Raw genomic sequence first — 11962 nt, 5'->3', positions numbered from 1 at the left:
CAGTCTAGCCCACAAGACAAAGACTTATGGTGCACAACATTGCTCAGCGTGCACTACAAGACATCAAAGGTGATATCCTAAAGATACTACGAGATCTATTATGATACGTTCGATCCCATGATTCATGTAATCTGTTATTACTTTCTGGTCATCTCCTAGATCTAACCGAGTTGTAACCCTACCACCTAGACTATATAAGGCTCACCAGCAATGCCGCCTCCTACAAAGGTGCCCTAAGGGGCAAATTTGCCAAATAGGTAGGAGACATTTATCCTCTTGCCGACCAGATCACCGACCAGCTCTCGCCGACTATCAACATGCTACAAATTGGTCAATGTACTGAAGCATCCCTCTAAACCATCCTGGAGGAAAACCTAGACTTTGAGTCCTAGGGCTTGATGGAGACTGTCGCTGAAACCACCGTCGTTCAACCTCCTTTCCCACCCTTCTAAGGAGGTGGGATTTTCAATGTCAGCGTTGATAGCCCTTGTGCTAGCCGAGGCTGCTCGCAACGAATAGCTTGACTCACAAGGGAGGCCACACCCACTCCAACGCAACCTCAATAACAAATTTGTCTATGTCGATGGCCACGATGTCTACAAGACCCCAAGCGTCAACTTGGTCGTGGTCGCCAATGAGCTCGCCCGGCTCGAGCAAACGCCAAAAGTCGCTAAGGTTGCTACAATGCTCAAAGCTGCACACTGCTAGGTCTACGAGATCTGCCAGGATTAGAGACCTTCCTACTCGATGAGCTTGATTCAACGATCCACCACGCCAAGATCCAATCATTGCCCCAGCAAAAGCTGTTTCGTCGATCAATAGCGTGATGATGGACAACCCCTCTAGGGGGGACCTAGGGGAAACCACATCGACTACCCTCGCCAACATGACCTAGATGTCCAAGCGCACATCAACAATCTCTGAGATGCACGACATCTTATCGTTGGGCGTTGTTTCTCTCGCCATGAAGAGGAAGTACACCAGCGTCAAGAATACGAGCAAGAGTTTGGTAATCCGGATGTAGCCCTTCAGCCACTCAACACTGGCAATGCCACAGATCATGATGGTGATGATCCCAAAGGGCCCCGAGCATTCACAAGGGCACTCCAAACACTCTAGTGGCCCCATGGTTTCAAAATCACTAGGGTTGAGCCCTACGAGGGGCAGATGAACCCCACATAGTGGCTATAAGCTTATGCCACCACCGTGGGCATCGCCAGGGGAGATACCAATGTCATGGCAAACTATTTTCCCATCATGCTCATGCCAACTATGATGAACTAGCCCACAAGCCTCGCCCTAGACTCCATCGGATCCTAGGAATAGCTAAAGAAGGTCTTCACCAACAACTACATGGCTACGTGTACTCGGCCGGGCACTAAGCATGATTTGAATCGCATCAATCAGAAACCATCCGAGCTCCTCCGTAGCTATATTAGATGTTTTTCTAAGATGAGAAACTCTATTCCCAACATCACAGAAGTGGAAGTCATCACCGCCTTCATCCGAGGACTCCATCACCATGACCTCCGCTCCAAGTTCAATCGTAAGCCACCAAAGAGGATTAGCGAGATGATCATGACCGCCGACTAGTACGCTGACGCCAAAGATGCCAAAGTATGCTCCAATGAGGATACAGGCACTCACCGCCCAACTCATCATAGCGACGAGTGCCCTGATGACTAATACCATAGTGATCGCCACTACAACAACCACAGCCACCGTTAGCACAGTGGTTGTGATCGGCCAGAAGGGTCTAGAGCTGGTCAATATCGCTGTCGCTGACCAGACCACATCATCATCGCTGTTGACAAACCTTATGCCAAGCGCAACTATGACGAGTAGTACAAGAAGATCCTCAAAGGCCCATGTCCTCTCCACAAGAACAGCAAGCATAATATGAAGGACTGCCTTAACTTGGCTAAGGAGTTCTAGGCCAAGAAGAATGATGACGACAACGATGACGGAGCCAGAGGTCGCCCACCACCTGGGGATAACAACAACACCTTCTAGGATCATGACAAAGTGGTTGCCACCATCTTTTGGGGGCCTTGCCATGGCTAAGAGTAGAAGAGATCAAAAGCTCACCGCTCGCTAGGTGCTCGCCGTCAACACAGAAGACGCCATCGCAAACCCAGCTACCGCCCTTAGTCTAAGGTCCCCATCACCTTCAACAGGGCTAACCAGTAGGCAGACATCCCTTACACAAGGCATTTCTCCCTCGTTCTTGATGCAACCGTCAAGAAAGTGCTTTTTGGGAATGTACTCGTGAATGGTGGAAGTGCTCTAAACCTCCTCTTCGCCGGAGCCCTAAAGGAGCTGGGCCTTGGAATAGAAGACCTCACACCCTCCAACTCCTCCTTTAGGTGTGGTACCTAGCAGGGCATCCAAACAGCTTGGAGAGATTACCCTCCTGGTACAATTTGGCATGGCTAGCAACTACCCCGTCGAGCACATCAACTTCTATGTTGCTGACTTCAACATCGCCTACCACGCCATACTTGGTCAACCAGCTCTGGCCAAGTTCATGGCCATACGGCACTATGCCTATCTAGTGTTGAAGATGCCTTAGCTTGTAGGAGTTCTGGCCCTATGGGCCAACCTCTCCATCGCCTATGCCTATGAGACCGAGAGTCTCGCCCTCGCCTAAGCCACCGATCTCCCCATCCAGATGACTAGCGTGGTCACTAATGCCAAGATGGTGCCCGTCGATGAACTAGAGATCCTAGCGTTGGAACCTCCTCGTGCCTCTGCCAAGTCCAAGGAAACGAAAGAGGTTGGCCTTGGCCTCGATGACCCCACCAAGACCATCAAGATTGGGGCTCACCTTGACCCCAAACAGGAAAGCGCGCTTGTCTCCTTCCTACGTGCCAACACCGACGTGTTTTCTTGGAAACCTATAGACATGCCAGGGGTACCACGAGAGAAGATCAAGCACTCCTTGAATGTCTCATCGACCACCAAACCGATCAAGCAAAAACTCCATCAATTCGCGCCAGACAAGAAGGAGGCTATTATGGTAGAAATAAAATGGCTTATAGCTACCGAATTTATTAAAGAAGTGTATCATCCTAAGTAGTTAGCAAACCCTGTTCTTGTTCAAAAAAAGAATAAAGAATGGAGAATGTGCGTTGATTACACCGATCTCAACAAACACTGCCCTTAAGACCCCTTTAGTCTACCTCGAATAGACAAGGTTGTAGACTCCATCGCCGGCTGTGAACTGCTTTCCTTCCTTGACTGTTACTCCAACTATCACCAGATATCCCTCAAAGAGGATGACCAGATCAAAACGTCATTCATCACGCCTTTTCGTGTGTATTACTATACCACCATGTCCTTCAGACTCAAGAACACCGGGGCGACCTACCAAAGGGCCATCTTGATGTGCCTCGATCAATAGATAGGCTGCAACATCGAAGCTTATATCGATGATGTGGTCATCAAGTCCAAGACCACTGATAATCTTATCGCTGACCTCGAAGAAATGTTCGCCAACCTAAAAAGATACCGATGGAAGTTGAACCCTTCAAAGTGCATCTTTGGAGTTCCATCCGATATACTCTTGGGCTACATCGTCAGCGCCCGCGGTATCGAACCCAACCCCAACAAGGTCTTTGCCATCACCTATATGAAATGGCCAACCTACGTAAAGGATATATAGAAGTTCACAGGGTGCATGGCTGCTCTCAGCCGCTTTATATCACGCCTTGGCGAGAAGGGACTACCTTTCTTCAAACTACTTATTGGTACAGAAAGTGACCAACTAGTGAATATTTGTAGTTTTGTTGTACATTGTGATCGGAGGTGGCCTAGTACTCAATGACACAAGATTTATACCGGTTCGGGCAACATGCCCTACGTCCAGTCGGGGTTGGTCGGTGACTTTATTCCTGAGCCTAGGTGCTCGAAGTTTGCAGTGGGGTAACAAACGAGAGGGAGAAAGATGGGGTGTACAAGAGGTCCACTCGGCTCTGACCAGAAGGGCCGAGAGTAACAAGAACTTCACTATGAGCAAGTGTTCAAGCGGGTGCTTGAGGTCTGAACCTAGTGGTTCTATGGTTGTGAGCTATTAATCTAAGGAACTCTGGCCTACTGGAATCGGTCTGGTCTTCTTTGTTGGAGGAAGTACACCCCCTTTTATAGATGAAGGGGATGGCTTTACAAGTGAGAGGGTGAGGGTACGTATGCTACTGAGCCTTGTTGCCCATGCCCACTGAGCCTTGTTGCCCACACCAGTGGGTACAAGACAGTGGTAGGCGCCTATAACACTATTGCTGTCGTTGTAGAATGTCAGATGCACATGGGAGGTCATGCTGCCTTTTTTAGGGATGGTGGACATCGGTACCTGCAAATACTATTTGATGCCTAGAGGCATGTGAGGAGTCTCGCTATGTTCACCCAGTACAGTAAATCCTGGTGCCCATACCGCTATCAATGTCCAGAGACACATGGGGGGTCTTACCGTATGGGAGTTTTAGCGGCCCCTACAATACTGTAGAGGGAGATGTCGGTGCCTACAATACTATTTTGTGTTGGGTGGCTATAGAGTACTGTTCTATGCAGGGTATGGTCCTTGGTACAGTGGTTTTGACTTATGAGCTTTGCCTTGCCTTTCTCCGCACATCTTCTGGTTCCTACTGAGCGGGCGTCCCTGGTCGGATGGCTCCAGTCGGCTCTGAGTGCGCCGGTCAGAGAAGAGCAGTGAGTAGGGTTCCTACGAGCCCTGGTCAGAGGGACACGAGGTTAGAGTCGGAAGTAGGGCTCAAGGCAGGCCTTCCGATCAGAGAGGCCATCCAGAGGCGGCTGAAGCCCGAATTGAGCGCTCTGGTCGGAGAGGTAGGTTGAAGTAGCTGATGAGCAGGCGTTGCTCTTCTTAGGCCTGGCCTTTCGGTCGGTTGCTGGACCGTTCCTTTGCCCTATTGTTTTTAGACTCTTGGGTCGAGCCTTGGCTCAGAAGTCGGTCCTCGAGGGACCCTGGGTTTATGAACCCGACACTACTTAAGGCCTCCAAGTGCTTCTCCTAGTTGGAAGAGGTTGATACAGCTTTCGAGCAGCTCAAGTTATTTATAACGAAGCCTCCGATCATGATGGCGCCTCAACTAGACAAAACCCTACTGATCTACATCACCGCCACTTCTCGCGTCGTTAGCACAACTATCATCGTCGAGCATGAGGAAGCCAGACACGCCTATAAGGTACAATGTCTGGTCTACTTCATTAGCAAGGTTCTTAATAAGTCCAAAACTCATTACCCTCAGGTTCAAAAGTTGTTATACGCCATTCTAATCACGTCACGCAAGCTCTGCCATTACTTCGAGTACTACTAGATCACCGTGGTTATTGAGTTCCCTCTGGGGGACATCCTCCACAACAAAGAGGCCAATGGCCACATCATCAAGCGGGTTGTCGAGCTCGACACTTACTCCATCGAATTCAGAAGCAGACCTACTATTAAGTCGCAGGCGTTAGCTGATTTCATCGTTGAGTGGACCGAGATCCAAGAGTCCATCCCTATTGCTTGCCCCGAGCACTAGGTGATGTACTTTGATGGCGCCCTCAACATCAACGGTGCTAGTGCTGCCATTTTATTCATTACTCCAACCAAGGACAAGCTCTGATACGTTCTCCGAATTCATTTTCCAGCCTCCAACAATGCTGCATAGTATGAAGCATGTCTCCACATACTTCGTATAGCCATCAAGCTCGACGTCAAACACCTCATGGTATACAAAGACTCTGCGCTAGTCATCAACTAGGTCAACAAAGATTGGTCATGTTCCAGTGTGAAGATGGACTCGTACTGCGCCAAGATCAGGAAACTCGAAGGGAAGTTCTACGGTATCGAGTACCACCATGTGGTACAAGATCAAAATCAGCTCGTCGACCACCTATCTAAGATGGGCTCTTCTCCTGCCATGATTCCACCTGGGGTCTTCGTTCAAGACCTCTTTACACTGTCTATTAAGGAAGAGAAGGAAGTTCAAGAAATCCCCCCACCGAGTAGCTGGTACTTGTGGTGCCTTCACTAGCTATAGATTGGAGGGAATAGTTCATCAAGTACCTCACTAATGCTAATGTACCCGCTGACAAGACTGAAACTGAATGCCTCATTTGTCGTAGCAAGCATTATGTCCGAGTGGATGGGAACTTGATGAGGAAAAGTGCCAAGAAATGTGTCACCCAAGAAAAGGGAGTGAAACTACTTCTTGAAATTCACTCTGGTTCCTATGGCAATCATGTAGCCTTGAGAAACCTAGTTGGCAAAGCTTTCTAAGCTGGTTTTTATTTTCCCACAGCCATCGTCAACGTAGAAGACCTCGTCCAACATTGCGAAGGATATCAATTTTTTGCCAAGCAAATACACGTGCCAACACAGGAATTGCAGACCATCCCAACTTCTTAGGCTTTTGCATGCTAGGGACTAGACATGATTGGGCCTTTCAAGCTTGCGCCAGGCGGTTTTTGGTACATATATGTCACAATCGACCAGTTCTCCAAGTGGATCAAATACAAGCCACTTGTTTCGGCCACTTTAAAGAAGGCAGTCGAGCCATTCGAAGATATCATCCACAGATTTGGTCTCCCGAATAGAATTATCACCGAACTCGGAATTACACTCACTAGTCATCATTTTTGGGACTTCTATGAAGACCGATGCATCTCTATCAAATATGTCTCTGTTGCCCATCCTAGAGCCAATGGCCAGGTTGAACTGGCGAACGATATGATCATTGATGCCCTCAAAAAGAGGCTATACTAGAAAGAGGAAAAGCATCTAGGCAAATGGCTCAAAGAGCTCCCAGCTATGGCCTAGGGACTACGCACTCAAGCTAGTCACAACACCGGTGTGTCTCCATATTTTTTTGTCTATGGCTCAGAGGACGTACTTCCCACGGACATTGCTTTCCAAACGCCTAGAGTAGAGCATTATAATGAAGAGAAAGCCGTAGTTGTTCAGGCAGAGGACATCGATAGGGCCGAAGAAGAATGCCTAATCACTTACATCCGCATGGCCAAATACCTAGAAGGCCTACGAAGATACTACAATCGCAATATCAAAGGTCGTTCATTTGCGGTCAGCGACCTCGTTCTCCGTAGAAAGTAGAAAACCGAAGGGATGCACAAGCTCTCCTCCCCTTAGGAAGGGCCTTACATGGCCAAAGAGGTTAGCTGACCAGGGTCTTACCAGCTATGTGACTTGGATGGAATCGATATCCCCAATTCGTGGCACATCGAGCACCTTATACGTTTCTATCCTTGAAACGCTCTAGATATATACTCTCCACTCCATAATAAATGAAGTTTTTATCACCATAATTTATCTCCATTATTTCTCCACTACAGTTTAATCTCCATTTATGATCGTCAGCTCTATGCTACTCTGGTTTAAACTCCAACAATTATACATGATCTCCGTATATGCTCCGCCTTGTTTCACCAGAATAAAATATCTCTAAGATATTTTGCCAACCATCGAGCATCACATGTTCCGCTCTATGTTCTTTGGAGAAAACCTAGTCTCCGATCTCTCCCTACACATGCTATGGGCTCCATGCTCTGCGTTATGGTTGGTTGGTTGTGGTTCCTTGGTCACGTCTGTTCCTCCTACACGTGCATGGGCTCCAGCGCTTGATGTTATGAAATATGGGCTAGCCAAGGCCAAGAGCCTAGTAATCAACTAACTGCTCAGACGCTACTTATACCATGTATAAATGTGTTAGGGTTAACTATACATCTATCTTTCACTGAAAGTGCTAGCCAACTACATAAACATGCACACGACGTCTACTTACAACATTTATACAAATACATAAATGTTTGTTTATGCCCTTGCGCATTTAACTCTCCTCTCTAGTTGTTACATATAGGTTTCCCTCTACTCAGGTCATTGAGCTTGGCCCTCACCGTCTACCTCATCGAACAGATCAACATCATCAGCCAGCCTCTTTGTTGCGTCCTCCACCGCATCTTCCAACTGCTGCTGCTTCGTCGCACCCATCCCTCTAGCGAATTCAGCCCTTGTTGCTCGAAGATCAATGGTAGGGTAATGAGACTGGACCACCACTAAGGCATGGGTCATGACGAAGATAGTGGCATCTCGGTTGAAGCTCTTGAAGTTCTCCCATTCCGCCTTGCACCTATCGACAATGGTGTCTGAATGTGGCGGCCTGTCATCGCGCTGAGGAGCCACCTCCATGTCAATACAGTAGAGCACTGGCTTGACTTCAGCTATAGTAGAGCCACCTCATCTATCGCCGCCCTTTTCCCTGAACCTTCTCCAAAATTGGGGGAGGACCCTCCTTCCGACCAGCACCTTCGTCTTTGGACTCAGACGAGGCGCTGATGGCACCTTCCTTCGGCTGAGTGGTTGGCCTGGCATCCACTACCTTTGGCCAATCACTCCTCGGCACACCCAAGAAGTACGCCGCCCATTCCTACAAACGGATCTTTCCATAAGTCAATCAGTTTACTACTTGGCGCCCATATGGGATAAAATGCACTAGGAACAACAGTCGAGATTTTTACCTAAGGAGATGGGTTCGTGCAGTTGAAGGCTTTCGGCTACCCTGGCACGTTGTACGATGCGTTTGGAGCAAATAGCTCAATGGCCCGATGTAGCATGACCTCCTTCGTTAGCCTCTTCATCCTCTCCTAGGTGTCGTTAGTATCTCCCTTGAAGTCAAAGCCCGGATGAGCCCTCTCCTTGTAGGGCTAGATGTGGCGCAATATGAAGCTCAATACAACCACCACTCCATTCACCTTCACGCTCCTCATCAGCTCAAGGAGCTCCTTCACCTGATCCATATCAGTACTGGTCAGCTTCTCTGACCAGCTCCTCTAGTTCTCTAGAACCTGGTCAACATTGCATCTGATGGTAGGATGGCTTTGATTCATGTAGAACCACCTAGCATTCCACCCCTTCAGCGAGGTGTTTAGTGGCATAGAAATGTACTCGCCCACCATCCCATCACGGAGCTAAAGATACACACCGCCGACCACTTTGGAATCACCCTTGCCCTTCTTATTTAGCTAGAATAGGTGTCGAAAGAGGTTGAAGTGGGATAGAATGCCAAGATACGCCTCATAGAAGTGGATAAAGATAGCAATACGCAAGATAGTATTCAAATGCAGATTGCATAGGCTTACTCCATAATACTCCAACAGATCACGCAAGAAAGGATGAATAGGAAGTCCTAATCCGTGCTAGAAATAATCTTTGAAAACTATGACTTTGTCAGTATGTGGCATTGGGTAGGGCTCACCATCGACCGGACACCATCCGACAGTGACATGGTCAAGAAGAACGCCTGCCTCCACCATCCCAGTGAGCTCCATCTCCCACATGAGCGATGGCACCCATTCCTTGTCATGGCTTGCCCCAGTGGCCGCCTTCTTCGTGTTGCCACTTCCACTCTACGGCGCCATTCCTCAGATCTGGATTAGGACTGGTGGTAGAAGCATGTGTGAATACGAATGGGGGAGCACAAGGCTAAGGAGGAAGATGAAGTGGTGAAGTGGCAAAGGTGGGAGCGCGGAGTGCGGTGGCGCAGTTATAAAGAAACCATACCCACTTTTTGCGTTCAAGGGTTTTTGGGAAATCGCACCATGATTTGTGCCTTTCTGAATTCCCCTAAGCAGTGTGGTGGGCCGTTATCTGGGCTTCCGTGCAACTGCAACCCATATTGCCCATTTTTCGACGCAACTTGGAACTACACAGCAAATATTTGCCGACTTCTTCGCAATACCATAAAGGCTTAGTAACTTCTACTATACAGCCATTTCTCTGGCTTTTTCTCCATGATTTGATTTATTCGAGGTTTCCACTTGTGGCTCAAGGACTACGTCATCATTATGACTTAGTTTCTCACCACACTTAGGATTTCTTATGGTTGCTGTTGTTTCTGACCCTAGCACCATGTGACCACATCACCTACTGTCAGGCTTAGGGACTAAGAGGGCACACTTCACCTTGCGGTGATTATGCGTTTCTCATTTTAGGGCTCTGCTCGAGGATTGGCTACCTGCTCAGCTGGTCTTCTGCTTTTCTTCTACTTTGGACACTGGCACCATGTGACCACGTCACCTACTGTCAGGCTCGGGGACTAAGTGGGCACACTTCACCTTGCGGTGAGTGTGTTTGCTTTAATCTGGAAGACTTCACGCCTCCTAAAGTTGAAGAAGAATATCTCCCTTTCTTGTGATCAAACTCTAAGTGGGCACACTTGGTCCACTACAAGGAAATTTTTTATTTTGAACTTAAGCTCCTTACATCCTTCTGGCAAGCCTCACTTGGGTAAGCTCATGCTCAGCCGGACAGTTAAGCTGGTCGGCTACGGTCCACAACTACTTGGTGACTCGTTATGGTGGTCGAACCATGAGTCTGACTGCTTGGCTTTGTTTACACCTACTCGGACAAGTTCAAGACGGCATTGAACAGCAGATATAAGGCGCTCGAGGACTAGCTGTAGGGGGTATGATCCTAGATACCCATGGCAGACTACATGGGCTATGCTCTCAGGGGTGGTCCAGCCCATAAGACAAAGACCTATGATGCACAACCCTGCTCGGCATGCACCACAAGACATCAAGGGTGATATCCTGAAGATACTATAAGATCTGTTAGGATACGTTCGATCCCATGATTCATGTAATCTGTTATTACTTTTTGATTATCTCCTAGATCTAACCAACTTGTAACCCTGCCCCCTAGACTATATAAGGTGGGTAGGGACATCCTCAAAAGACATGCAAGATCATACGAAGCCAATACAAACCAATAGACCATAGGAGTAGGATATTACGTCGTGCTGATGACCCAAACCTGTCTAACTCTTGTGTCTCTATTGCCTTCTTGTTCTCGATTACACACATCTCTGTCGATCAATCTACCTTCATGGGATACCCCTCGAAGGACTGCCGACGATATTTTGTCGACAGTTATACACCTACTCGGTAAACAAGAAATTAATGTTGGTATCATTTAAGTAACTTAACATCATTATCATAGCATCACGTACATTCCCATGTCACATCATCCATGATCCTTCTTATGCATTCATGGAACTTACTTATGCATATGCATACAATAGGTGTAGCCAAGGAGATCATGTTGGTGGAACTCGAAGCCGATCCACAAGAGGAGAGCCAAGAGGTGCAGCACTAGGAGATTTTCGGAGAAGGAGAGCCTAAAGCTAATCATCTTCCTGAGTGCCTGGATCATCAACCTACCACATTTGTGAAAGGCAAGCCCCGGAGTATTATAAGTCTCCCTATTTTATTAATATCACCTAAGTTACTCGTATTGATGCATTACGTGATAGGAGTTATTTGGGAACACTTGTTGCATATTTCCTTTCCTTGTCCAGAAATATCTACCTTGAATCCTATTTAAGTCCAGGAATGCTCCTTATGCTTAGCTATGCTTAGACCGGTAGAAGTCGGGTGATTTCCTATCACATGCGAGCTATAGGTGATAACTTGATCACGGTTGGCTATATCATGCTATCGTGAAACATAACTTGGTGTTGTTGATCAATTAAAGACCAAGCAGAGTCTTATGTTGGTGGTGATCATAGTGATTCTGTCTATGTTGTTTAAGGACCGGTTATTGGAGGTCATCTTATCATGTTGAACGATTGCCTCTCACATAGTTGGCCAGATAAGTCATTCCGACCGCGAAGCAGAGTAGCTTAATTCAAGCCGGGACCCAATAAGTGAAAGTGCGCACTCTAGAGGCAGTAAGGATGTGCGGGGAGCCAATGGCATGAGCCTAAGGGTGGGTTAGAGTCCCAAGCTTCCTAGCAGATTGGTAGTATCTCTGAGGGTGCGGCTGAAGGGTCGAGATGGTGACTAGAGGGGGGGTGAATAGTCTTTTCTAAAACTTAACCGCGTCAGCTAACCGATATAAATGTGGAATTAAAACAATCGGTCTAGCTAAGACTATACCCCTCTATATATG

The sequence above is a fragment of the Miscanthus floridulus genome, chromosome 7 (genome assembly GCF_019320115.1).
Source record: "Miscanthus floridulus cultivar M001 chromosome 7, ASM1932011v1, whole genome shotgun sequence".
NCBI classification, from domain to species: Eukaryota; Viridiplantae; Streptophyta; class Magnoliopsida; order Poales; family Poaceae; genus Miscanthus; species Miscanthus floridulus.
This window is presented reverse-complemented; position numbering follows the sequence as displayed.